Source organism: Bubalus bubalis, chromosome 14, assembly GCF_019923935.1.
Source record: "Bubalus bubalis isolate 160015118507 breed Murrah chromosome 14, NDDB_SH_1, whole genome shotgun sequence".
Lineage (NCBI taxonomy): Eukaryota > Metazoa > Chordata > Mammalia > Artiodactyla > Bovidae > Bubalus > Bubalus bubalis.
In genome coordinates this window covers 17,363,989-17,390,763 of record NC_059170.1, presented here as the reverse complement: position 1 = coordinate 17,390,763, position 26,775 = coordinate 17,363,989, and the positions used below count along the sequence as shown (strand labels likewise).

The window sequence follows — 26,775 nt, the reverse complement described above, 5'->3', positions numbered from 1 at the left end:
ATGGATATTGCAGCCACCTGCAATATCCCACAGACTCTCCAATGGAGAGTCTGTTCTCGACACAGCATCCAGAAGCATCCCATTAAAACCCATAAGGTCATGTCCCTCACCTGCTCCCAGCTTATTTGGGTAAAGGTCACAGTCCTCACTGGGACCCAGAAGGATCTGCAAGAGCCATTGAAGCTTCTTCCCCCCTCTGACCTCAAGAGAGACCACTCTTCTCTTGCCCACTCCCCTCCATCTTCACTAGTCTCCATCTTCCTCAGACATGCCTGGCAAGCCCTGCCTCAGGGCCTTTGCACTTGCTGTCCTCTAGATACTATGCCTCATGTGGTGGACAGAACGGCTTCCTTGAAGATGTCCCCATCCTAATCCCTAGGACCTGTGACTATGTCACCTTACATGGCAAAAGGGACTTTGCAGATGTGATTAAGCATTTTGAAATGGGGAGAGTATTTTGGATTATCCGGGTGGGCCCAATATAATCACAAGGGTCTTTATATATATAAGTACATACATACATATATGTGTGTATATATGTATACATGTATACATATACATATATATAAAATTTTATTATTTTTGGCTATGCTGGGTCTTCACTGCTGCTCAGGCTTTTCTCTAGCTGCAGCAAGTGGGGTCTGCACTTCACTGTAGTTCTCAGGCCTCTCACTAAAGTGGCTTCTGTGGAGCACAGGCTCTGGGTGCGTGGGCTTCAGCAGTTGTGGCTCTTGGGCTCTAGAGCACAGGCTCAGTAGTTGTGGCACATGGGCTTAGTTGCCCCACGGCATGTGGGATCTTCCTGCATCAGGGATCGAGCTGTGTCTCCTGCACTGACAGGCAGATTCTCTACCACTGACTGAGCCACCAGTGAAGCCCCAACAAGGGTCTTTATAAGGAAAAGAGGGAGGTAGGAAATGTCAAAGAGAGGAAGACGTGATGACAGGGGTGGATGCTGGAATGATGCAGGCCTGTGAGCCAAGGAATGTGGGCAGCTTGTAGAAGCTCACAAAGGCAAGGTACGAATTCTCCCCGGAGCCTCTGGAAGGAACACAGCTCCCCCAACACCTTGGTTTCAGCCCCAAGAGACCCATTTTGAACTATCTGAAGAATGTAAAATACTACGTTTGTGTTCTTTTGAGCCACTAAGTTCATGTTAACTCGCTATAGCAGGGAGAAGAGATGAAAATGCCTCCCTGCCCTCAACGTTACTCAGGGAAACCTCTGGCCACCCAATTAAAAAATTCTAACGTTTCCCCCAAACTCCCTATCCACACCCTTTATTTATCTTTTCCTCTTTAGTATGGATCGGGAAGAGCCCCTGGAGAAGGAAATGACAACCCACCCTAGTGTTCTTGCCTGGAGAATTCCATGGACAGAGGAGCCCGGCAGGCTGCAGCCCATGGGGTCGCAAATGACTGAACAACTGAGCAGGCACGCACACAACATACTGTGTATTTTATTTACGTTGTCTGTTTATCGTCTTATACCCCAACTGGAGTGTGAACTCCAAGAAGAAAGGAATTCTATTGTTCTTGCTTAGAGATGAATCCCCAAGGCCTACAAGAGTGCCTGGCATGTAGCAGGCGCTCATTAAACATTTGCAGCACGGGTGGCAGTAGAAGCAGGTGGTCTGCCCTGACAGTACAGCCTGGTGAGTAGACAGCGCCTCTAAACACTCCCTGTGCCCGGACACTGCACACCCGATAACGGTACCGGTCCAGACAGTAGAAGCAGGTGGTCTGCCCTGACAGTACAGCCTGGTGAGTAAACAGCGCCTCTAAACACTCTCTGTGCCCGGACACTGCACACCCGATAACGGTACCGGTCCAGACAGTAGAAGCAGGTGGTCTGCCCTGACAGTACAGCCTGGTGAGTAAACAGCGCCTCTAAACACTCTCTGTGCCCGGACACTACATGCCCGATACTGGTCCATCCTCAAACAACCCCATGAGCCCGGTAGCATTAGCAGCCCCATTTTACAGATGAGAACATGGAGATGCCTGCACTTGAACTCAGGCAGGCTGACTCTAGGGCCCATTCTCTGGGTCATGCTGCCATTTCCTCCCTGAAATTCTCAAGCAAGCAGGGATTCTCTGGGAGAGAAAAGATTGGGACCAGGTGCTGGGGATCTTTACTACCTCAAGGACTTAATCATTCGTGGTAAGATTATGCTCATTAATGAGGAAAAGACGGCAGGGTGAAGTGTTTGGTTTTTAAAAAAATTTTATTGAGGTAAAAGTCATGTAACATAAAATTAACCATTTTAGGGACTTCCCTCGTGGTCCAGTGGCTAAGACTGCACTCCCAATGCAGAAGGCTCGGGTTCAATCCCTGGTCAGGGAACCAGATCCCACGTGCTGCAACTAAAGATTTCGCATGCCACAATGACGATCAAAGATCCCACATGCAGCAACTAAGACCCAGTGCAAACAAATTAAAAAAAAAATTCATAAGTATTCAGTTCAGTGACATTTATTACATTTACTGTGTTGTGTAACCACCATCTCCATCTAGTTGCAAACCATTTTTGTCACCCCAAGAGAAAAGCCCACAGCCATTAAACAATTTCTCCAGTTCTCCTCTCCCCACAACCTCAGGCAACCACCTACTCGCTATCCATCTAAAGGTAGATCTACCCTTTCTGGATACTTGGCATAAATGGAATCACACACTGGGTGACCATTTATGTCTGCCGTCTTTCGCTTAGCCCAATGTTTCTGAGGTTCGTCGATGTTGCCGCATGTGTCGGCACTTCGTTCCTTTTCATAGCTGAATAAAAAGCAACTTGACAGATTTTGGAGGCACAGTTGCAGTGTTGCAGTTTGAATCTAGACCCCGTGGAGATGTAGCTGTGTGGTGTTAGGCAAGAAATTCATAACTTACCTGGTTCTGTGGATAAGAATCTGCCTGCAGATGCAGGAGACATGGGTTTGATTCCCGGTCCAGGAAGATTCCACATGCCATGGAGCAACTAAAGCCCGTGAGCCACGACCACTGAGCCTGCATTCTAGGGCCCATGAGCTGCAACCACTGAAGCCCGTGCACCTAGAACCTGTGCTCCATAAGAGAAGCCACAGCAATGAGAAGCCCGCGCACCGCAGTGAAGACTAGCCCCTGATCACAGCAACTAGAGAAAGCCCGTGTGTGGCAAGGAAGACCTAGTGCAGCCAAAAGTAAATAAATGAAATTCATACCTGGTGTTTAGAGACCACCGAATAGAGATCATATAACAACCTTGCAGGGTTATTGTAAAAATACACATACCGTGTGTAAATACATGTACCGTGCTACTACTGGAGCAGAGTAGGCAGTTTATAAAAGGCAGCAGTGAACAGTGATTATTCAATCAGGGACAAGTTTATCATTAAAACATTCTGGGAACTTCCCTGGTGGTCCAGTGGTTGACACCCTGCTTCCTACCCAAAAAAATCATTGACAGTACCAACAAGCAACAAAAAGGAAAAAAAAGTATCAAAAATCTGTTGCACTACAAAAGAAGTCTAAATCTTTGATGCACTACAGAAGCAACAACAAAATGAGGCAACTGTGAAACTGTCTAAAAAGATTTTCATGTTCTCTGTCTGATAATGAATCAATATCCAAAAAAAGTAAGGAAAGCCTACAACTCAATAACAAAACACAAATAATCCAATTAGAAGATAAGCAGATCTGAATAGACATTTTTCCACACACACACACACACAAAATATGTATACAAATGGCCAACAGGTACATGAAAGGATGCTCAACATGGCTAATCATTAGGGAAATGCAAATTAAAATCACTGTGAGATATCTCTACGTCTTTTAGTTTGCCTATTATCAAAAATAGATAAATAGGGTTGGCTAGGATGTGGAGAAAAGTGAACCCTTGTGCACTATTGATGGGGATATAAATTGGTACAGTCACAATGTGAAATAGAATGAGCTTCCTTAAAAAATTAAAAATAGCACTTGTTTAGCGGCTAAGTTGTCTCCAACTCTTTGCGACCCCATGGACTCTAGCCCGCCAAGCTCCTCTGTCCCTGGGATTTCCTAAACGAGAATACTGGAGTGGGTTGCCATTTCCTTCTCCAGGGGATCTTCATGACTCAGGGATTGCATCTGCATTGCAGGCAGATTCTTTACCACAAGCTACCTGGGAAACCTCAAAATAATACTACAATAAAATTAAAAAAAAAAAAGACTCTGCACTTCCACTGTAGGGGGCAGGGATTTAATCCCTGGTTGAGAAACTAAAAATCACGCATGGTACATGGTGCAGCCAAAAAAAAAAAAAATTCTGACATCAAGTCAGCCATGATCTTGTCCCCCAGTTCATTCAAGAAAAGCAAGTCCTTAGCTCCCTAGTCCTGGGAAACCCAAGTCAGTGGAGGGATTCCAGGGCTGAGCTTACGTTTGGTTTTGTATTTGTAGAGCTCTTTACATTTTCAGTAGATTTGGTCATCAGTTTTCCCCTTCCTTATTTGTTCATCAGTCCTTCTAATCATACAGCGTGAAAGCTACACAGCAGCAAAGGGGAGAGGAACTACCTTGGAAAATCTTCTAAATGAGCACATGACAGGAATTCACTAGTCATGGAGAAATGCAAATTAAAAACATGATGTGATACCAGAATGACCAAAATCCATAAGACTGACCACACCAAATGTTGGTGAGGGTTTGAAGTGACTAGAATGCTCATACATCACTGATGGAAATGTGAAATGATACAACCCCTTTAGAAGATCATTTGGGAGTTTCTTTCAAAGGTGCAACATACATCTACCCTATGATCCAACATCCACTCCCAGGTATCTACCCAAGAGAAATGAAAATATCTGTCCATGAAAGTCTTCTACTAAATTCTAATGAGAAGATTTATAGCAGCTTTCCTCATAATAGGCAAAAAAGTGGAATAGCCCAGAGGCTCATCACCAGTACAGTGGAAAAAGTGAAAGTGAAGTCACTCAGTCGTTTCTGACTCTTTGTGACCCCGTGGACTGTAGCCCACCAGGCTCCTCTGTCCATGGGATTCTCCAGGCAAGAATTCTGGAGTGGGTTGCCATTTCCTTCTCCAGGGGATCTTCCCGATCCAGGGATCGAACCCAGGTCTCCCGCATTGCAGGCAGATGCTTTAACCTCTGAGCCACCAGGGAAGCTCATAATGGAAAAGCTGTACAGCATTTATGTGATGAAATAACTACACACCATAAAGGAAGCATCCTACTCACTCACACAGTAATAGGAATGACCCTCAAAACTGTCATGCTGAGGAAGCTAAAAATCCCCACAAACACACAAATACAATATATACTGCCTAGTTCTATTTGTATGGAATTGTAAAACAGATGAAACTAACCTGTGGTGATAGAAATCAAATCTCTTTCCCCCCCACTACCACCCCGGGAGAAGGGTTGCCTAGGAAGGGGCATGAGAAAACTTTCTGCAGTGATTGAAATGTTCTGTATCTTGCTATGCAATCATCAAAGTTGAATGCTGAAGATCTGAGCATTTCACTATGTGTAAACCATACCTTCATAAAAAAAAAAAAAATTCATATGGGCCAAACACTAAGCTATGTGCTTTGTGCACATCATGTTATTTAACCTGTCAGCAAATCCCATGGGTAGATGTTATTGTCTCTGCTTTACAGATGAGACAATTGAGGCTCAGAAAAGTTAAGCAACTTTCCTCAGGACACACAGCTAGAAAAATGAGATTAGAATCCAGGTTGTGTGATTTCAAAGCCCATGCCGCAGGGGTCCTCTCTTTTCACTCTACCCATTCTCTTCCCTATGATTTTACAGTTGGGGAAACCTGAGTCCCAGTGAGGAGACTTAGCTTCTTGGCATCCGAGTCAAATTAGAAGCCATATCTCTGGAAATTTCTTACTGTTATCACACAACCTCACTTGGGCAAAGAGGTCAAGTTAACTCCCACTTCTGCCCAGTCGGGTCATGGGAGTGAGAAGTACAATTAGAAAAAAATTTTTTAACCCAGTTCGGTATTGTTGCCTAGAAAATCTCACGAACAGAGGAGCCTCGCAGGCTACAGTCCATGAGATCGCAAGAGCCGGACACGACTTAGTGACTAGACCACCATTGTTGTGATCTGTTGGTCAGTCCTGATTAAGCGTTTCTGTGATGTGAGCTTTTAATTCTGACAGTTTGGAGTTACTTTTAATCCTTAAAGTCTGTGTTTCTAGAGACAACGGTCTTTTAAATGTTTGCTTTTTATTACAATTTTAAAACACTTTCATGTCAATTTTTATTAGGAATACCATTCCTTTAAAGTATTTGGTTTTGAATCATGAGAGTATGCATTCTTAATAAAGATCATTTATGACCCCCCCCAATTTTTTTTATTGAGGTAGAAGTCACATAATGTAACACGTACTATTTTAACCATATTTAAGTGTATAGTTCAGTGGCACTAAGTACATTTACACTGTGCACCACCATGTATTTCCCGAATTTTTCACCTTCCTAAACTGAAACTCTGTCCCCATTAAACACTAACTTCCCATCTCCCCTCCCACCCCCTACCCTGACCCCTGGCATTTACCAACATACAAAAAGTACCATTTTTTAAAGAGTTGACTATAACAGTTGTATTATGAGAGACGCAAACTCAGGGCATAGATACCCAGTGACTTGGAAATAAGAGACGGGGTTATCCATCCGTCCCTGCAGTGCTGGAGCACTTCCGGTGGTTTTCTGTGAATGGTGGAAGCTCACCATTCAAGTTCCCCGCAATTAAACCATGCTTCCGCCTAGATCCCCCAACCAGACTCACCTGTTACCTCCCTCCATGTCTTCTTGAGTTACAAGATGTCCAAACCATCCAGCAAGCTCTCCTTTGCTTAATTTAAGTGGAGCAAGCAAGATAAGTTGCTGATCTTCCTTTTGACCATCAGAGTTCTGGAATGGATTAGTGCCAAGAACAACAAAAGGAGCCAACCTAATTTGGTTTTAACTCACATCCGGTCAGTCAGCCTTCACGGTGGCTCTTGTCAGGTTCAGTCCACCATGCTGTTTAAAAAGCAATGTTGTCCTTGGTGTTCACTGAGGATGCCACCTTGCATTTGGGGACAATTTGGCTCAAACCATGATAGTTTCCTTCCCTCAAAGCCTGAATCTCTGGGAGGAAAAAAAAAAGTATATATATATATATATATATATATATATATCCCAGTTCCGTCTCTGTCCACTAAAGAGAAACTTAATCTTAACATTTCTTTGTCTCCTGTTTAACAGTTGCAGAATGTATTTCATGGTCTGTCTTTTCTCTGGAACTGGCAAATGGTGCTGTGATGAATCACCCTGCTCCTTGGGAATGTTTTGCTCCAAGAGCTCAAGGGGGTACGACAAGATGATAAACAGCCTCTGGAATGATCCCTCCTCCCCTACCGCGGCGCCTGGCGTCTGTGAGTTCACAGAACTGGACCGTGCCTGAGCTTCCAGAGGCTGCTGCATCTAGCCCAGTTTTGCAGATGAGGAAACCTAGGCTTTAGCTTTTCTGGGAGGAGAGCCATGGAACAGGGCCAAGACCATCTGAGCGTGATTCACGTTATGCCCGTGGACCGTGCCTTTGTCGCTCTGAGCTTCAGCTTCCTCCCCTGGAACATGAGCACGAGAAGCCGGATGTCCCTTTCAGTTTCCTTTCTTTCAGGGCCTCTGTGCCTCTGCACGTCCACTTGGTAGGGAGGCTAAGCCCGAAATGTGGTACTCTGCCTGGGAGCCAGAGAAGGATCAAGGTCTGTGGCCCTTCCAAAGGTACTGCCGGTTCGGTTCAGATGAGATCCGTTCAACAAACACACCCACACGTCAGCTCTGTGCAGACCCTGAGCTGGGCACTGCTGTGGATCAGATGTGGTCTCTGCCTTCAATCTGTGGAGCCAAGTGGACACACAATCAGATAGGCAAGTCTGTGATGTTATACCTGAGCGGCTTTGGGAATGCAAGGGAAGTCCCTCATCCAGCCTGGAAGAGAATCAGGGAAGGCTTCCAGGAGGAGGTGACAATGCCAGAGGATTAGCATCTGGTGGCACTGATGAAGGAGGGGTTGACCAATGGAATGAGGTGTTGGGCAAGACCTTTCCCCACTCTGGGCCTAAAACTTCCCGGAGCACACTTCCAGGGGGATGGCTAATTCAGTTGAGAGCTGTGGTCACTCTGGACTTTCTGAAGTGGGGAAAGTGTTTGCTAGTTTCTTTCTTCTTTTTTTTTAATTAAATGTTTTGGAATATAGTTGCTTTAGAATGTGTTAGTTTCTACTGTACAGCAAAGTGTATCAGTCACGCATATATATATATCCCCTCCCTTTTGGACTTCGTTCCCATTCAGGTCACTACAGTATATTAGGTAGAGTTCCCTGTGCTATAGAGTAGGTTCTCATTAGTCATCTATTTTATACATAGTATCAATAGTATGCATGTGTCAATCCCAATCTCCCGATTCCTCCCCATCACCCCACTTCCTCTTGATGTTAAGTTTCTGAGCGTGGAGGGCGCCTAGTCCAGCAGCCAGGCGAGGCTCCTTGTTCTGGCATTTGAGCACCCTGGTCCCCTACGGGCCCACAGTCCCCGGGAAGCACCAGGGCACCCCACAGACCTCTTGGCTCTGACAAAGCCCTGGTTTGTGTGGGAATACTGGGGGTTGAGAGAGGTGAGAGTGAGTCATCTGCCTCCCCTAACCCACACCCTGTCCTCAGTCCCCTGAAGAAAATCCACGGGTGGGAGGGAGCGCTCCATGCTAACACAGGACTGGGGTACCGCCGGCTGGACCATATCAGAAAGGAAGTTATTCTGAAGTGTCCATCCCTCTGGCAAATGGCGGGCGTTCCTGCCCCCAGATGGGCAGGGCGGCAGCCCAGGACCCTCAGCCCCTGTTAGCTGCCCCCGTCTCTCTCCTGCCCTCCCCAGCCAGACTTAGATGTTGGAAAATGTGAGGCCACTTTCTCTGTCCTCCTCTCCCCTTCCCGTTCCTTCCAGAGCTCTTGTGATCCAGCTCCCAGCCCCTACTCCTCTGCATCCAAGCTGTGTCTCCATCCCCTGGACACTCTGTCATCCCAGCCTTCTCTCACGTGACCCCTGGCAACATCAGGATGATCCAGAAGAACCACGTTCTGGGAAGCCCAGGACTCCTTCAGAGGCACCCCCCCGCCCATGGTCTTTTAGACATGAGGGCTTCTTGAGACGCTGCCTGGCTTTCTTCTTATCCTATACGCTACATCCTACTCCAAGCCTCAGTTTCCTCATCAAGGAAATGGGCATAATAACGGTACCTATTCCTAGGGGTTGATGAAGGGATTAAATTGCCTGATGCAGAATGTGTGCAATGAGTGTTGGCTGAAGTATTCATTTTTTCCACATCACCATGGATACTTAAAAGGTTTTTCCAACATAATTTGGCCAATTCCGAACTTGTGACTTTTTGCCCTCAGCTGGCTCCTACCCAGGCTTCCCCATCTCAGCTAACAGCAACTCCATCCACTCAAACCCAAAGCCTGGGGATTCATCTCTATTCCGCCCTCTGTGTGTGCCCACGCTCCCGATGCAAGCAAGGACTGTGGGCGCTTCCTCCACATGCAATTGAATCATGCTCTTCTCCACCTCCCCTGCCCCTCTGCCATCTCCCCTGCCCCCGCCCCCTGGGTGAGCCACCTTCACCACCCCCCCAGAGGGCGTCCCAGCCTCCTCGCCCGCCTCTCTGCTCCTACCTGCCCCCCTGTAATCCCCCTCTGAGCAGCTGCCAGGGGGATATTTCAAAAACATACATTGAATCATGTCACTCCCTCTTGCTTAACATCTATAGGCTTTCCAGTGCATTTAAATAAAGTTCAAGGCTCTCGCTACAGACCAGGAAACTCCAGACCCTTTTCCAGGCTCCAGCTTCACCTTTCTGCCTGCGCCCCACGTCCCCCCCTGCCCCAACTGCTCCACCCAGACCAACTCAAGCCCATTCTCACCTCAAGGCCTTTGCCTGAACGCTCTTCCTCCTAAATCCTTGTATGGCCACTCTGTTTATCTTTCAAACTTCAAAGCTAAAATTCATCTCCTCTGAGAAGCCCTCCCAGACCTCCTGTCCTCAGTGCTCCCCACTCTTCCCCATCACACTCCGGGCTTCCTCTCACCTTGGTAGGTAGCACGATCCGCCTTTCTATAGGTTTGTGCTCTGGCTTTTTTATCCATCACCCCTCACACCAACCAGTGAACTTCACACAGGCAGGAGCTGTGTGTATTTTATCAACCATGTGTACCCACAAGATGATAAAGTAAATATTTAATCAACTCCCAAGTCCTTAACCAGATCTCTGCTTCTGGGCTCTGTGACCTTGGGGAAGTTTCTCACCCTCTCTGGGCCTTGGGTTTCCAGTGCCTGACAAGTAGATGGACTCCTTCTCCTCGTCCAGGCCCCAGGTGCAGCGGGAAGGGAGGCAGCCTGGCTGGCACCATCACCTGCTGCAGACGGTGCTCCACCGTGTTTACTGAGCTGCACTGAGTCAAATAGCCCTGCCCCCAAGGCCCTGAAAACACAGATGCCAGAACCTCCAGGAATGAGAAGCCGGAAGGGGAGCTAGGCTCAAGGCCCCGGGAGCTCTCTTACCTGTTGGAGGGTTGCGAGTACTCAGTCGCTCAGTCATGTCTGACTCTTTGTGACCCCACGGACTGTAGCCCGCCAGGCTCCTCTGTCCATGGAAGTCCCCAGGCAAGAGTACTGGAGTGGGTAGCCATGCCCTCCTCCAGGAAATCTTCCTGACTCACAGATCGAACCCACGTCTCTTGCATCGCAGGTGACTTCTTTACTGTCTGAGCCACCAGGGATGATTAAATATGTTTAATTATTGGGAGGTAGATGCGGTAGAAGTTGAGGACAGACCACAGTGACAGGAGGCGGCAAGAGACCTGGTTCAAACTGGGGTTGTGGGGAGGTGCGTCCCCAGACCCCATCATTGGGATGGGAGAGGTATCAGACAGGGAAGGGCCGGGTTCCTTTCTGGCTCCTGCTGGGATCCCCAACCCCCACAAGCCCCTCCCTGAGCCAGCAGGAGTACGGAGAGAAGGTGAGGCCAGACTTGGAGTGTGACCTGAGTGGCTGGCCCAGTTCCTGGTATGGAAGGCTGAGTGAATGTGTTAGCCTCAGGCAGGGGCTGAGACAGGCCAGGCAGTGTTTCTGTGGAGCTGGGAAATCCAGGCCTGAGATTCCTGTCCTGACAAGCCTGGGGCCTGTTCAGTGTCAAGTCCTGTGGGTAAGGAGGGGCAGTACTGGGGTACAAGGATGACCCCGGCCCAAACTCTACCCGCTCGGAGCTCTCGGCCCGTGGTGGGGGGAATGGTCAACTGGACATTCCTTGTGAGACAGGCAGATGAGGTTTGTGAAACTTTGACCCAGACTGGGGGAATCACTGTGTATGTGTGTTTGTCGCTCTTTGCAACCCCATGACTATAAACTGACAGGCTCCTCTGTCCATGGGATTCTCCAGGCAAGAATACTAGAGTGGGTTGCCATGCCCTTCTCCAGGGGATCTTCCCGACCCAGGGATCGAACCCAGGTCTCCCACATTGCAGGTGGATTCTTTACCAGCTGAACCACCAGGGAAGCCTGGTGGGGGGTGGTCAGGGGAGGGGCCAAAACATGAAGAGGATTAACCTGGGAGGAGAGGCAGGGAAAGGATCATCCCTTGTGGAATAGAGAGCAAAGGTGAGACAGTGCTGCTGGTTCGGTTCAGCCCTGGGGAGAATGCAGACAGGACTGGAGAGGCTGTCAGGCCCTGTGTGGCCTCCTCTATGGGCTGTGGCCTGAGGCCACAGGGGAGCCACTGAAGGACAGAGTTGTGTCCTGAAAATAGGAAGGTGAGGGCTGTTAGAGGAAGAGTGGGGGATGGGGAGACCAGAGGCCGGGAGATCATGAAGAGGCCCGGATGCTCTGGATGCTCCAAGCTCACCTGAGCTCTGGGGGTGGGGGAGTATCCAGGATGCCAGAGTGGGGGAGGGGAGCGTGTCCTGGGGAAGGATCTGGAGGATGATGGACAGACGGGTCCAAAGCTCTAGAGAGAGACCAAGACATAGGAGGGGGGCTGGGGTGAAGCTGGGTGGGTGCTCCCTTCTGGACTCTTCTCCCTCTGGCTCTCTGGAGGCAGGGAGCAGGCTTGGTCATGGAATGTGAGGGAGTTAACAGCCTGGGGGCTATCCCGAAGCCAAAGGGAGTCAGAACTGAGGGACAAAATCTCCATAGGATGGACATTTGTGGAGGCGTGTTGAGACTCATTTGAGGTCTCAGAGGAACTGGAGCGCCCGTGGCCTCCGGCCTGGATCAACCTCCTTTATTGGCCTGTCCTCTTCTGCGTCTCTTCCTGTCCCCTCCCAGTGGCTTCTGCAATCCCTTCCCAGAGGATTGTGGCCTCAGGCTCTGGTTTGGGAGAACCGGACCAAGATGGAGATGAGTGGGAGCCTGCAGACTGTGGGCTCCTCCTGGGCTACTATGGGCTGTGCCCTCGGCCCCAAACCCAGGCCCCGGGCCAAGGAGCCCCCCTCCTCATTACCTGCCTCTGCCCCATCCTGGAAGGGCTTGTGGACATACACAGGGTGAGCCAAGGTCTAGGGAAAGGGAAAAAGCAGGGCCCCAGAACATCATGGAAGAGAACCAGGCACTTCCCCTGGGAGCCTGGCTCTTCCTCATCAGGTGGGGCCAGGAGCAAAATGAGCCACAGGATCCCAGGTGGAGGCAACTGGGGGTGGAGGGTGGGGGTGGGTCACCAGTGCCGGTGGGGAGAGGCCAGGTGCAGGGCCAGCTCACCCTCATGGACCTTGGCCCCCAGGAGCCCTGAGCGGTGGAGTCTATGACCAGGCCTGGCCCTGGGCGTCCAGACCAGTGAGGCAGCCGATCGAGTCACAGATAATCTCTACCACTTTCTATTGCCCCCGTATCACAACCTCAACCAATCCTGAATATTCATTGGAAGGACTGATGTTGAAGCTGATGCGCCAATACTTTGGCCGCCTGATGCAAGAGCCGACTCATTAGAGAAGACCCGGATGCTGGGAAAGATTGAAGGCAGGAGGAGAAGGGGACGACAGAGAATGAGATGGCTGGATGGCATCACCGACTCAATGGACATCAGTTTGAGCAAGCTCTGGGAGATGGGGAAGGACAGGCAAGCCTCGTGTGCTACAGTTCATGGGGTTGCAGAGCCTGACACGACTGTGCAACTGAACAACAAAAATCATGACCTCATTTTAGAAAATTTAAAACATATCAGCACAGAAGAAAAAATTATTAAGCTCATCTGTGAGTTGTCCCTCACCCCCTATCCCCGGGACAACTGCTCGAAAAGTGGTAGTGTTTATTCCTTTTATTTTCCCTACTCCCACATTTTCTTAAAAACAGAAATGGGATTATATTGTTAATACTATAACATTTAAATGTACTAGTAGAGTATGAACCCTTTCGGGGCAAAATATATAGATGCACACTGCTAATTTTAACACTGTCACACTGTCCACTTTTCTAATGGAACCGTAAACTGGCTACACCAGAAATAATAATAATAACAATAGTAATAATATCCATTTACTGAGCATCTAGCATGTGTCATGGTCCCATAAAGAAGGCTAAGTGCCAAAGAATTGATGTTTTTGAACTATGGTGCTGGAGAAGACTCTTCAGAGTCCTTTGGAGAGCCAGGAGATCAAACCAGTCAATCCTAAAGGAAATTAACCCTGAATATTCAATAAGGACTGATGTTAAAGCTGAATCTCCAATACTTTGGCCACCTGATATGAAGAGCCTACTCATTAGAAAAGACCCTGATTCTGGGAAAGATTGTGGGCAGGCAGAGAGGAGGGTGACAAGAGGATGAGGTTGTTGGATGGCATCGTCGACTCAATCGACCTGAGTTTGAGCAAGCTTCAGGAGATCCTGAAGGACAGGGGAGCCTGGTGTGCTGCGGTCCATGGGGTCACAAAGCGCTGGACACGGCTGAGTGACTGAACAAGAAGAAGAAGAAGCATGTGTCATGCTTCTAAAAACCAAAGGGAATGGGTACAGTTACCCCTAGTTTACAAATGATACCAGTGAGGACGACAGGGTCAGGTGCCTTGCCCAGGGCCACAGAACTATCCAGGCAGGATTCAAAGGCCCGTCTTCATAGTTGCTCTTAATCATGATGTCTGGCCACCTCATAGCCTCCTTTCCCAGGGCCCCATGTCTGTTTCCACCCAGAAATCCCGATGAACTGATGCTCTGAGTCTGCCTTTTACCTGTTCCACTCAGAGGGAAGCTTTGTATTGGGGTCGACAGAATGGGGGGTGGTGGGGCAACCCTTTCCATCTCCCCTGCCTGTTCCCTTAATTAAGGCTGCCTGGATGTGGCATTGAACCTTTCCCCTCAGCAGCTATGGAAACAACACTGGCCAGACAGGGGAAGGGACTTGCCCAAGATCACACGGTGCAGAGGCTATACCAGACTTCCAATTCACCATCCCAGGTGTGGACAGAGCCTGCAGGATGCATGGGACATAGAGCCTAGAGGCCCCTGCTACAAAGACAGGGTTCGTGCCAGTCTTGCTCGCTGCTGATTTGCCTGCCAGGCAGGAGGCATGAATGGGTAGAGAGGATAGAGGGACCAGGAGGGGTCTCTGCTGAAGGCCTCCGGGAGGAGCTTAGGATGGGCTGAGGAGGGCAACTGGGGTTTGGACCAGTGGAGGGGAGAGGGTGGGCAATCACAGGCAGAAGAATGGAGGTAGGAAGGAGAAAGTGTATTTTGGAGGGCAGGGGCGGGACACGAGACCAAGTGTCTGAGTCTTTGAGTGACCAGAGCAGACCCCAGGAGGTTCTGGGCCCAGACTTTGGGGCAGTCCCCCCAACCAGCAGAGCCCAGCCCCAGGGTAATTCCTGAACAAGAGCAGAAGGAGGAAGTTGTATAAGCGACACTCAGCTGGTGAGTGGGAGGCAGGGCTGGGTTTCATTTCCAGACAGTCCTGGAGTTGTTCAGCTCTGGTGGCCGCCCCCGCCCTTGCCCATTCCCACTGCCTCTGCCCTTGACTCAAGGCAGTGGTGAACCCGAAAGCCCAGGGGAGGTCAGGAAGGAGGCATCAAGGCCAAGAAATGGGGAAGTCCCATCCCGTGGGAATGCCCTCAGAGAGCTGCTCGATGCGTTTCCTTCTCTGCCAGACCAGGTGGTGAACTCTGGCGGCTGGGGCTGCAGTTTCCACATCCTCTCTCCCTGGCAAACTCCTTCCCATCCTTCAAGACCCAATTGAAAGGTCCTTCACCTAGGAAGCCCCCCAAGAAAGCCCCACCAAAGCAATTTGACAAATCGCTCCCTCTCTGAGCTCTCCAGCACTCAGACTGCACTTGAAAATAAGGAATCATTGTTTATGGAGAAATTTCAGGGCCCAAAGTGCTGTATTAGATCCCCCAGAGCTCCAACACCTTATTGCCTCCTCTTAGCATCACTGAGCATCATGGAGAGAAGGTTCCATCACCAGCTCCTTTCCATGAAGCAGCATCGTGAGGCTTAGCAAGATCACGTGGGTTGCAGACGGTGGGGCTGAATCTTCCGGACATGGAAGTTCATGGCTCTCTGGCTCTCCTGCTCAGGGTGTTTCAGTATCTGCTTCCCCTTCTGGCTTGAGAGCCCTCAATGGGCAGGGTCTGTGTCCCTGCACACCTGGCCCAGGGGAGGTCTGACCTATGGACAAAACTCTGAAACTCTCAAGGACCGAGGCTGCTGTTCTGTGTACAGTAGGTATTTGATAAATACCTGTGCCATCCAGAACCCTTGATCCTAGTTCGGGCTGTCATGAACTTGCATATGACCTTGGGAAAATCTCTTCTATTCCCCAGTCCTTGGTTTTCCAAGTTTTAAAAGGAAATGTTTAGTGGCAGCTCTCTTGGCTTCCTGTCTATCCTAAAATTCTGTCCTTTGTTAAAGAGCATAACAGAGCATATGGTGGCAGTGGTTTAGTCACTAAATCATGTCCGACTCTTGGGACCCCATGGACTGTAGCCCACCAGGCTCCTCTGTCCGCGGGATTTCCCAGGCAAGACTACTGGAATGGGTTGCTATGTCCTTCTCCAGGGGATTTCCCCACCCAGGGATCGAACCCACATCTCCTGCATTGCAGGCAGATTTTTTTACCGCTGAGCCACCAGGGAAGCCCAACATGGCATATACCCCCCAACTGGTTTCCCCTATAACTGCCATCTTCCATCAGGATGGTAGATTTGTTCCAATGAATGAGCCAATCTCAGTGTACTATCGTTAACTAAGGTCCATAGTTCATTCAGAGTGCTAAGTTTTCACCTAATGTCCTTTTTCTGTTCCAGAATCCCAATCAGGATGCCATATAACATTTAATCATCATGTCTCCTTAGGCTCCTCTTGGCTGTGAAAATTTCTTGGACTTTCCTTGTTTTCTATGACCTTGACAGTTTCGAGGAGAACTGGTCTGCTGTTTAGTAGAATGTCTTTGGACTACTGTGTCCGATGTCTTTCTCATGGTGACATTGGGATTGTGGATTTGGGGGAGGAAGACCACAGAGGTGAAGTGCTATGTTCATCATATCATATCAAGGGTGCATATTATCATCGTGCCCTATCCCTGTTGATGTAGATCTTGACCACCTGGCTGAGGGAGTGTTTGTCAGGTCTCTCCAAGGTAATGTTACTGCCTCCAACCCCATGCTGTCCTCTCTTGGAGGAAGGAAGGCACGGTGAGCACCCCCCATCTAATGAGCTGGGAGTTATACACCCCTCCTTGAGTTACCATTTTTTTCTTCTTTAGTATCTACTTTTCAAAGTACTCCCACAGAACATTGCTACGTTCCATCTATCCAACAGACCTGGGAAATGTGGGAGATGGAGACATTCCATGAGATGGAAGCGGAGGTCAGGGGTGGCGTCCAGCTCTGTGGGTCTCGCCTCTCCCTACTGGACGTGAAATACGCCCAAGGTCTGGGTGGGACAGAACCACAGAGCCTGAGTTTCAGACTCAGGAGGGCTTGAGATTGAGGTCCTGCCCTCCATCCCCAGGGCACATCGCCTTGCTTCGCCTCAGTTTCCTCGTCTGTACAGTAGGAATAAAAATAGCTCCTACCCTGTAGTGCCGTGAAGAACAAGTACATTGCTATGCACAGACCCTAGAACAGGGCACTGCCCAGGGAGCTCCGGACACGGTCACTGTGGGCTGTTGCGACGCTGATTATTTTCACAAGCATTCTGTGAAGCCCTCCTGCTGCAGACTGTCTCCTCTCAGCTCAGCAGGTTTCTCACCCCCTCTGATGTCTGGGGTCACAGCTCTGGCTGCAGATTTCCGCCCTGCGCTCTGCCCTCCTGCCAGGCCAGGCAGATCAAGGACCCTGGTTCCTTTTATCTTTTCTTACAAACATTCTGAGATTCTGGTGGAAGGAGGCTTGGGGTGGAGGAGGGCAGGTTCTGCTGGCCAATAACTCTCTGTGTGACCTTGGGAGAGTGTCTGTCCCCCTCTGGGCCTCAGCTGAGGGGAGTGATGTGAAGAATAGCTGAGTTTCTTAGTGGGGGGGGGCAAGAGTCTCCCCTATTTTCACATGGGCAGCCTCTGTTCTGTCTCCAGACTCCAGGCTGAGAATAGAAGTTGGAATCACACATTTCCATCTGTGAAGTGACCGTGCAGACCCAGAAGGTGGGCCGCGAGGACTCTAAGTGTGCGGGTGGCATTCCAAGGTCAGCACCCTCACTTGCTAGTCTTCGCTTGGGCTCTATCTGCTCAGGTGCTCACTGTCTCCATCCCTCCCCGGAGGTGGGCAGATGCTGCAGGAGCCTGCAGTTGGCTGACCACCCCTCCGGAGGCCGGCCTCTGAGGACACATATGCTCACTTGCTCCCAGCTCCTTCTGGCTCTCATGGGATTGGGGGCACTCCCTTGGCGTCCTGGGTCTTAGGCCTTCGGGCCAGTTTGGCCTCACTCCCTGGAATATAGGTTTGCGCCCACACACACACACCCTGTAAGCCAGGGGCTCCACCTCCGCTGGTCCTCAGCTGTAGTTGCCATCAGCCCAGAGGCCCCCAGACTGCTCCTCCCACCCCTCCATCTGCTCCCTGCTCAGGAACAGCACCTCTCGACCAACCCTCCATGGCTCCCCACTGCCTCCAGGACAGAAGCCAAGCCTGACATTCAAGCATCTTCAGGGCTCCCCCTAGCCTCCCTTCCCACCTCCCTTCCCCCAGCCCAGGCGCCCTCTGCTCATTACACTGTGCTCCTTTAGCACTGCCTGAGCCTGCCTCCAAACAGGGTTTTCAGCCTCTGTGTCTTTGCTCATGCTGGTCCCTTTGCCCGGAACGCCTTCTCTGCCCATCTTTCACCTGCAACTACTTCCTCCGGCTTTTATATTCTCCATAGACAACCTTCTTCCTTCACCCGGACTCCATCACACATGCAGAGTCAGAGCCCCATCCCTCCACCCCCCAGTGCTTACCCATCACTGTGCCAACCACCACACCATCACTCTTCCCCGCTCTTCCAGACTGTGAGCATCTCCAAGGCAGAGACCAGACCTGGCTTGTTCACTACTGAATCCCAGAGGTGAATGTGCAGAGCACAGATTCTAGCACATAGTAGATGCTCGGTAAATATTGACTGACCAGAGGAAGGAAGAGTACGGCTTAGCCAGGGGCTGGCGGGTAGAGGGCATTCCAGGCAGAAGGACCAGAGCAGGCGCTTCAGGGTGGAACAAGCTGCTGTGATAACAGGGAGGCAGGCTTCCCATAGTCAAAGTCATGCTTCCCATAATCAAAGCTATGGTTTTTCCAGTGGTCATGTGTGGATGTGGGAGTTGGACTCTAAAGAAAGCCGAGCACCGAAAAATTGATGTTTTTGAACTGTGGTGTTGGAGGAGACTCTTGAGAGTCCCTTGGACTGCAAGGAGATCCAACCAGTCCATCCTGAATATTCATTGGAAGGACTGATGCTGAAGCTGAAACTCCAATACTTTGGCCACATGATGCGAAGAACTGACTCACTGGGAAAGACCCTGATGCTGGGAAAGATTGAAGGCAGGAGGAGAAGGGGACGACAGAGGATGAGATGGTTGGATGACAAGAGCTACTCAATGGACATGAGTTTGAGAAAACTCTGGGAGTTGGCGATAGACAGGGAAGCCTGGTGTGCTGCAGTCCATGGGGTCGCAAAGAATCTGACACGACTGAGCAACTAAACTGAACTGAACTGACTAAGGCTTCCCAAGTGAGGCCCGAGCAGTTGGCGAGGCTGATGCACTGGACATCTCTGTGTAAACTGTAAATTGTAGTGCCACGAGAGGTGCCAAACCCATTTCACAGCCTCAGGCCAGAGTCTGTCTTCTTTTCCCCCTTGTCCTGTAGCCCTGAGCCTGGTTCTTCGAATTGCAGCTGACTATCTAGGGAATGAGAGGGCGGGTCTGGAATTTCCCACCCAGCGCCTGGGATGGGTCAGCTTCCCAGTGGCTTTCCAAGGATGTGCTGGGCTCAGGGTGGGTGAGGCGAATAGCCTGGGGGAGGTGCAGGCACTGCCCTGATCCCATGGCATGGGAAAGCTCTTGCCACAGATCTGCTGCCAGCTGTGAGGAGCCAGGCCTCACCCCACATGCTCCATCCTGCCCTCGGTTGTGGCTTTGACCCAGGTTGAGGGGAGGAAAAGAGAGGAGGTTTCCAGAGACAGAGAACTGTATACAGCTGGTGCTCACCATCTCCACAGTGTTGACATCAATAACATCTGTCATCTGCTGGGTGCTTGGGGTGGGGAAATTATCCCTCTTGGTGTTCCAGGCCTGGCACGGAGCTGGGTGTATTATCGGTGACCAGTGTTTGCCGCCCATGGACAAAGATGAATGATTGGCAGGTATGAAGCAATGAGCTGCTGTTTTACTAACAATCTTTTAAGCAAAATAATATACAAAGAGTCACTCACCAGTTCCCCAGGCTAGACCAGCAAGCAACTCTTGTACCTGCATAATCCTGGTAAGGTTATTGCTCCCAATTTATTGATGAGTAAATTGAGGCTCAGAGAGGGCAGGCTCACATAGTCAATGAATGGAAGAGTTAGAACTCTTGTATGTATATCCCTAATCCCAGTGCTCTCTTGGCCAGAGAGTGTCGCTTGGCAGTGCCTACTCTGTGTCAGGGAATAGGCCAGAGTCCCTGCCCTCTGGGTGGGGACAGACACTCCCAAATGGCTCAGGGTGTGCCTCCAGCAGAAGATTGTCAGGAAACTTATCCTGGAGGAGGCCACACTTACTTAGGACCATGATGGACTGGGACGTTCGGGAAGCTAGAGAGGTGGGGCGAGCATTCCTGGTGGGGGTTACAGCCTGAGTGAAGACCCAGAGGGGTGGTTGAAAATAACGAACTCTTCCAACGCTCAATCATGAAACCACCGTGCTGGCCACATCCTCCCAAAAGACCTCCTGAGAACCTCAGCGGCTGAGCCGAGCCACTGGTGGCTCCAGGTGGAAGGCCTCATATGCGCTCAGAGAGCCAAGAGGGGTCCCAGCTGCCCCCTCTCCTCCAAGACAGCGGTAGGGTGTGAAAAGGGCTGAGACACACTGAGGGGACATCGCTTCATTTCACGTTCGCGTGAGTCTTCTGAGGGGAGCACTCTCTTTAGCTCCTTTTGCAGGCTGGCACAGTGAGGCTCAGAGAAACTCTGCTCCCCTTAAGGAGACATAACCATGAAGTGGCAGAGACGGGACTTGAACCGAGGTCTGTGGGTCCGAAGTCTATGCTTTTAAGCACTCGTCATCCAAGCTTTAGAAGAAGCCCAGAACTTTCGACTGAACTCCTGGGGATGAATCTAGTGATGGGCTGGTAAATATTTAACAACTAGCTCTCTGGAATTAAAAAAAAAAAAAAAAAAAAGCCTTGATTTGTCGTGTCTGCTGGTTTCTGCGGTGTTAAAACTTCCACTTCTGCTGACGTCAAGCTACCAGCATGATATCACTGAATGTGGAGTTGGGAAGAGATGAACCTGATCTGCTCCTGCACGAGAGAAGAGCCAGCTTCAGCACACCACTGGATGAACATCCCGCCCTCAGCCCAGGCCCCCCAGTAAAGGCCTGTAGGCCTGTCTGAGGAGTGAATGAGGGCTGAGAAACCTGCTCCTCCAGCTAGGGCCCCGCCCAGAATATCCTAGGAAGCTGGGGTTAATCTTTAAGCCACCCTTGCAAATACCTGCAGCCATTTCACCAGCCAGGGTTGGCTTCTGGTGCTGGCTCTATCGCTGACCCCTTCCCCTTCTGGCCTCACTTTACCAACCATAAGCGATTTACCTTTGTTGAGCACAACCTCAGCCAGCCTCACTCTTGTCAGTTCTAACCTTCCCGGAAGTTTTCCCGGAAGTTGTCTGTGGACATGTTTACTCCCGTTTCATAGGTGAGGGGACCTGGGCTGGGGAAGGTGACGGGCTCGTAGAAGGTACAGCAGCTGGGCAACCAGTCTAGGTTTGAACCCAGATCAGTCCAGTTTAAGGCCTTGCTCATTCCTGGTCTCCCAGATACTGTACTGTACCCTGAGGCCCTTGCCTCCCATGGTCTCGAGTTTCCCTCCCTGCTCCTCTAAGGAGAAGTCCAGGCTTCTACCATTTGACCCAGACTGGGCTTTACTTTCCCATCTGTGAAATGGGAAAACTTTCAGAGAAGGAAAATAGAGGCAGATGGTGGTATTTAAAGCTGGATTCAGGCCCACCTTCCCCTGTGCAGTAATCCCAGGAGGACCTGTGAAAAGCCAAGGGTGGGACTAGCACACGTGCTCAGTTGCGTTTGACTCTATGGGATCCCATGGACTGAAACCTGCCACCAGGCTCCTCTGTCCATGGGATTTTCCAGGCAATAGTACTGGAGTGGATTGCCATTTCCTTCTCCAGGGGATCTTCCCGACCCAGGGATTGAACCCAGATCTTCCACATTGTAGACAGACGCTTTACCATCTGAGCCACCACGGAAGTATAATTGCCACTAAATACTGCTTTGGCCCCTCCTAAGGGGCTTACTAGAAGCCCCTTTTAAGTTCCTTATCTGGAACTTACTGGCTTCTTAGTTACTTTTTTTTTCTCCCCTTCTGATGCACATTAAAATGAATGCATATCTAGTAAGATAAAAATGCTGCTCCTTACCACATTGTCCTTCCCGTCTCAGTCCCCAGTTTGGGAAATTCAGGTCAAGGCCAAGGTCCAAGACCTGGTTCTCTTCAGGTGAGTCCCTTCTCTGTGCCTCAGTTTCTTCATCTGTAAAATGGGGATTATCAGTGGCCTGCCCAGCCCACTTGGTTGGTAGGAATAGATCCTAAAGTTGACCTGAACAGCTTAGCATGGCACCTGGCAAGGAATGAGTGCTCCATCGGTGCTGCTGTTACTGATTATTAGTAATAATTTCATGAGAGGTAGATTTGGGGTCAGTTGGGTGGGTGGGTTGGGAGGAGTTGGGAGGGTATTTTGGCTTGAGAGCTGATGGGTGGGTGCCCCATGGGTAGGGAGCACTCTCAGGGCGGGGTGGAGGCGGGGCTTCCATAGCCGGTGCCCCCGCCCTTCCATTCCCTGGCCGCCGGGACCCCGGGCGTGGGGAGGCCGCGCGCGGGACCCTCCCAGGTCACCGGCGGGGACCCGTCCCGGCACGCTTCCTCCTTCCTCCCCCTCCCTGCCGGGCCCCTCCTCCCTGCTCGCGCGCTCCCTCCCTCCTCTTCCCCTCCCCGGGCCGCCGCCTCCTCCTCCTCCTCCGCCTCCCTTTCTCTCTCGATCTGTCTCTCCCGGCCCGGAATCCATTCCGGCCCGGGAGCCGGAGCGGCCAGGCCGCCGTGTGCCCGAACCCCTGGCCGTCCGGCGGTCCGTCCGCCAGTGCGTCTGTCTGCCCGGTGCGTCCGCCTGCCCGCCGGTCCAGGTGAGCGCCCTCCGCCCCTCCGCCGGCCCCGGCTCCCTGCTCCCGGCCCGCGTGAGGTAGCCCCCCGGCCGGGGACCACCCTGGCGTCCGATCGCTGGGCCGCGGGGGTTACTGCCCCCCCCACCCCCCCGCCCCTCGCCCAACCCTCACCCCTCGAGCCGAGCGGAGATCCCGGAGCGCCGGGCGGGCGCACCGGGACTTGCCTGGCGCGGCCTTTTGTTGTGATGCCGCGGGTGGGGAGGCGGCTGGGTTGGGGGCGTAGGGGTCTTGTCCGCGCGAGGACCCCCCCTCCCGCTCACCCTCCCTCTGCGGGCCCCCTGAGAGCAGCGAGCCGGGCCTGAGCCCCCAGGCCAGGTCTAGGCCAAATCTGAAATCTGAACCAGTCGGCGCCGCCTCTGGCCGCCGCTACCCAGCCTGGCGCCCCCAGCCCGGGATGGGAGGTGGAGAGGGACCGGCAGGGTGGGTCTGGGGGGCGCCGGGCAGGGGGTGCCGGGCCAGGACACCAGGGTCTCCTTGTCCTCGTGGGGCCTCGGGTAGGGCCTGGTGCTGCCGGCCTGGAAAGGACTGGGCCAAACTGTGGTTGGTCCCAGCTGCCCGCAGCCCCCAGCCTCCTCTCTGGGCAGGTCCTACCTCCTGTCTGCTCAGAAGTTGGCAAAAGTTTAAGATTTCGCCCCCAGGCCGGTCCATCTGCCTGTCTGGGCTGGGGTTGGTGGTGGGTTGGAGTCCCGGCGGGGCCGCTGCTTTCTCACCCTTGCTGTGCTTCCTCAAGCAACTGCCTGCGCTCTCTGAGCTGGGGGCCCTCCTCAGGTCCAGCTGTGAGCCTGGCTGGGCCTACTGGGCTGGTGGAAGGACTGGGTGAACAGAAGGGCCTCACCTGTGGGGTAGCAGTTCAACCTCTGGGACCTTCAGGCAGACTTGAGAGTGGACAGAGCCTGTGTGGCCCTGGGTGAGGTGTCCCCAGCTTCAGGGACACTGTCCAGTTGGGGCAGTGGTCTCTGGATCACCTGGGGGTGACTCCAGGCCTGGCTTCAGTCAGCTGAGATCAGACTTGGTTTCAAGAATGGAGCAGGCTGATGCTGTTGCTGAGCCTCATCTTGGCTTTCTGGCTGGAGAGACAAGACCTAGGCTTCTGGTCACACTGGGTTACCTGGGCCAAAGGACCACCCCTCTGAGTCTGCTTGTGTGCAGTGGGGATCCCCAGGGGAAACCTGTAGGCACTTCTGCAGGTAGGACCTTGGCATGTAGTAGGTGTTCAATAAATGAGCATGGCACTGGATGAATGGCCTGAAAAAGATGGGCCTGAGATGAGATGGCTGGCTCCTGTGGGGCTTATCCCAGAAGAGGGCGGATCGGTGTCCCCAAAGCCACCTCCTAACCCCTTGAGGAGGAACCAGCCTCAGTGCAGTCTTGCCACCCAGCGCTTGAGACAACTCGCTTCTCCTTCTGGCTTCAGTTTTGTTCAGTGTAAAATGGGCTCGTGAGAATGATAGCTGCTAACATCTGTCGAGTACCTCCTAGGAGGTAGGGACTTTTGTGTATCCCCTTTTTGTTGGGGAAGAGACTGAGGCTCTGAGAGCGGAAGTGACTTGACCGAGCCACACAGTTTGAAGCTGGAATGAGAGCCTAGAGCTCAGAGTCCCCAGTCTGGCTGCCCTTGTTCCCTTCCTGTGATGGAGGAATGGGTGTTTCTCAATATGGGACCAGGCACACGACAGTGTTGGAAAAGACTCCGATGAGTGATTGTGCGGAAGCCACGAGGCCCTTTGGGTGAGGTGGTGTGCCGTGGTGATGTGGTCTTTCCACCCAAGGAAATGATTTACAGTGTATCACCTCTCTCAGCTGACTGCCTGCCTAGGCCCTCCTGTGTGACCCCTGGGCCTTTGCTCCTGAAGGTTTCCCCGCCGGGAGTGCCCTCTCCTCTAGGAGCTGCTTGTCTGCTTTTGCTCTTTAAGGCTTCGTTTAAGGCCCACCTCTTCCAGGAAGGCCTCCCAGCTTTCTCCTCCTCTCCCCTAGCCTCTTCCCAGGCGTGAAGTATCCCCAGCTCAGCCAGTTCCTGCTTTGGCTTCTACCCTGATTGTGACCTGGGAGTGGTGGGGTGGTGGGTATGGGAGGTTGTCTGGCTCCTTCAAACCCCAGGAGCCAGGAAGGAGATGGCTCAGTGGCCTGTGACCAACCACCCATTCCCTGAACCTCAACTGACCCCGTTTTCCCAAACCTGCCGAGATACAAGCATCCATGGCCCTGTGTTGAGTACCTATGATGTTCTAGGAGCTTTGATCTTGAGCTGAGCAGTGTGTGATGGGTTAGCAGTGGGAGCTGTAGGAGACCTTGGGAGGCTTCCAGGAGGTGGTGACAGGGGCGGCGGAGGGGGCGGGGAGCAACATTTTCCTCAACAAAGAAGGGGACACAGTATTCTTTCTTCCTTTCAGCTCAGACATGTCCCAGGGCCCCTGGGGGAGGCTCTGGGACGTGTGTGGGAGTGGTCAGCTTGGGTGGGTCCTTGCTGGGGAATTGTGAACAGTCCTGGCTGCCCAGAAATGTAAGTCTAGAGGGTGAGCCAAGTATAATAGCAAACAAGTTACCAAGTAAATGAATGTATAATCACAGATGTGATAAGCGTTGAGAGAGAGCTGTGGGGTGCAGAAGAGTCATGAAAGAAGCATGGAGGAGTCCTCCAGGCATGGAGCTGGGGATAGGGCTTCCCAGGCAGAGGGAACTCATGTGCAAAGGCCCTGAGGCAGGGAGTGTGTGCTGTTCTGGAGAAACAATGGGAAAGCCTGTGAGTCTGGAGCTCAGAAAATTAAGACGAGCAGATGAGAGGTGAAACAAGGGGATGTTATCAGCAGGGCTGGGCCATGTGGGGCCACATGGGCCTTGGGAAAGAGTTTGGCTTCCATCTTCGCACAAGGTGCTGATTGGTGTCCCCTGTGTGAACAGCTCCAACCTGGAGACCAGGGAGGTCAGAGCTGACCAAGTCACCTGGGAGAAGTAAATCTGTGGGCTGGACTCCACGTATTCTGTGGGGGCGTAGATCAGGTGTCAAGAGGAGGAGGCACTGGAGGCTGGGCTTTGAAAGTAGAGTAGGAGTTCAGTAGCAGGAAAGCAGGAAAGGGTGAGAGCCAGGGGCAGTGCCATGCAGAGTGGCTGGAGGCTGGGATCAGGAAGGGGTCGTCTGGGGAGCTGGAGACTAAGGTACGGTAAGGGCTCAGGAATCAGACAGGCCTGCATTGAAGTTCTGACCATGCCTGCTTGCCAGGTGTCCTTGGCTCATTCATCTTGTCTTTCTGAGACTTAGCTTCCTTGTCTTGAAAATGGGAAGGGTAAATATCTCCCTATGGAGTGAAGGTTCAAGGAAGGCTGCCTGGAACCAGCAGGTCCTCGGGGGAGTGGGACCTGCCCTATGCCGTGTGAACACTGGGCGGGTCAATTGCCCTGATGAATTGACCCCTCCCCAGCTGTCCCATGAAGGCTTCGAGGGGATGAGCTCACTAATTCTGAAGGTGCTCCCCTCAGAAAGGATGTTGGTGGCCAAGGCCATCCGTACACTGGGTGACCGGAGTCCTGCCTTGCCCTGTGTGTGTGAGGAGGCTGAGTTGGGGAGAGCTCTGTGGGTCCAGCTTGTCCCAACTTTTGGAAAGCTTTCCTTCAGTGATATTAGGCCATTTTCCACCTGTGAATACTGAAACCCGGAGTGGGAAGACACTTGGTAGGGTCTCCCAGTTGCCAAGTGACAGGGCTGAACCTAGGCTTGGGGCTCTGGGCTCCTAGTCCAGGGCAGGGCCTCCTGTGCCTCTGCAGGCCTAAGAGACCCTTCAGAGGCCTCTGTCCCCTGCCCTGGGCCTTTTGACCAGAGCCTCATTTCCTGCCTTAGCTGTGTGGCCACCCAGCCTCTATCTCTCTTGGGTT

General features: G+C 51.7%; 1 protein-coding gene and 1 long non-coding RNA gene across 8 annotated transcripts in view; one reads left to right on the top strand and one right to left on the bottom strand.

Annotated features, from left to right (window-relative positions):
• Positions 1-19,844: 19,844 nt before the first annotated feature.
• LOC102409918 lies at positions 19,845-23,868 on the bottom strand. Of its 3 annotated transcripts, none has more exons than XR_326947.4 (3): positions 23,744-23,868; positions 22,110-22,220; positions 19,845-20,977 (listed from the first exon to the last, which is right to left on the bottom strand). It is a non-coding gene; the product is annotated as an uncharacterized LOC102409918 (long non-coding RNA). The 3 variants fall into 3 exon arrangements; XR_003103039.3 differs by lacking the exon at positions 23,744-23,868 and adding an exon at positions 23,500-23,638; XR_006544390.2 differs by lacking the exon at positions 23,744-23,868 and adding an exon at positions 23,169-23,473.
• SRC (SRC proto-oncogene, non-receptor tyrosine kinase) overlaps positions 22,735-26,775 on the top strand; it is a 54,772-nt gene continuing 50,731 nt past the window's right edge. For 3 of the 5 annotated variants that reach the window (XM_044927664.2, XM_044927667.2, XM_044927662.2), the window contains exon 1: positions 22,735-22,869. The gene's annotated coding sequence lies outside the window, so the exon portion shown is untranslated. The remainder of the gene's footprint in view (positions 22,870-26,775) is intronic. The other 2 variants (XM_044927666.2, XM_044927665.2) reach the window with 2 other exon arrangements.